Genomic DNA, 1,325 nt, shown 5'->3' with positions numbered 1-1,325 from the left:
CTTTCTCCAGTGAGTCTCTCTCTCTCTCTCTCTGTGTGTGTGTGTGTGTGTGTGTGTGTACAGCTACTGTGCGTCTGGCTGGAAGCTCCTCTGGATCATCTCCAGTGCTGCTCTCATAAGCGCTGTAGACTGCTGTGTTTTTTTTCAGGATAACATTTTATAGGTGCGTTTACTAAGGCGCAGTTCAACATCAGAAGGATATCTAATTAATTAGGGCCGCCTGGTATAAAGAGAGCTTGTGAATGGTCTCTTCTTCACAGACATGCTAAACGTTATTAATAAACATTTTAAAATACCTAATCATGAAAATTGAATGGTAAATGCAGCTCGGTTGCTATAGCTATCGTTATCATTATTCCACTTAATTTGCCTTACTTTTTCTATTAAGGAAATATTAACAGGAGTTTTATGTTATTCATTTAAAAGTCAAACTAACAAACAAACAAACAAAATAGTTTTGGGCAAAAATTAATTGCGTAAATACACTCATGCATATATTTAAGATAATGTGTGTGTGTGTGTGTGTGTGTATATATATATATATATATATATATATATATATATATATATATATGAGCGTTGTGCCGATATCACAGGAGTAGTGTGATATGGCTGTATATCGGCAGTGGTGGGAGGTGTGCGTTGGCTCGAGACCAAAGGCTGAGTGCTTTAGTGTCCCACCAGTGACGATATACAGCCATATCGCACTGCTACTTGTGTGATATTGCGTTTATACAACAGTTCGATGGCATAATCGTGTATTTAAAATAGAAAATCAAACACTGAGAGTCTAAAAACCCTTTTGGACGAGGAGCTACTTTCATCCACCATTCAATCTGGAGCTGACGTCAGAACAGCAGAAATCATTGCTAATTCACCAACGTCAGAGTTTAGAGTTAGTCTTTAGAGCTAGTGTTTAAAGGATTCTCTAGCGTAATGTCTAAAATGACGACAAAACAGATGATTTTGCTCACATTTTAGGATTATAAGGTTGAACGGCATGAAATGCCATCAGTCTACAGATATTTCCCAGTATTTCTCTGTTGCAATTGGGAGATCACAATAATTAACCCTGAAAAAAACAAAGCAAAGCAAACACTACCAGATTACTATGGTGTAAATACAGCACTACAACATACAAAAGAAAGAGATTGACTTAGAATCTCACTTACCTGTTTTATAATGATTTGATCAGCTGTAGTTTGAAATTATGCTGAGTTTTACTCCTCTAAGGGCTTATTATGCAGTCAACCGTCTTTGCTCTGCTCAATATTACAGGCTGATGGATGCTGACACGCTGAATCTCCAAAATTATAAATATTTAA

The sequence above is a fragment of the Danio aesculapii genome, chromosome 2 (assembly GCF_903798145.1).
Source record: "Danio aesculapii chromosome 2, fDanAes4.1, whole genome shotgun sequence".
Taxonomy (NCBI): domain Eukaryota; kingdom Metazoa; phylum Chordata; class Actinopteri; order Cypriniformes; family Danionidae; genus Danio; species Danio aesculapii.
This window is presented reverse-complemented; position numbering follows the sequence as displayed.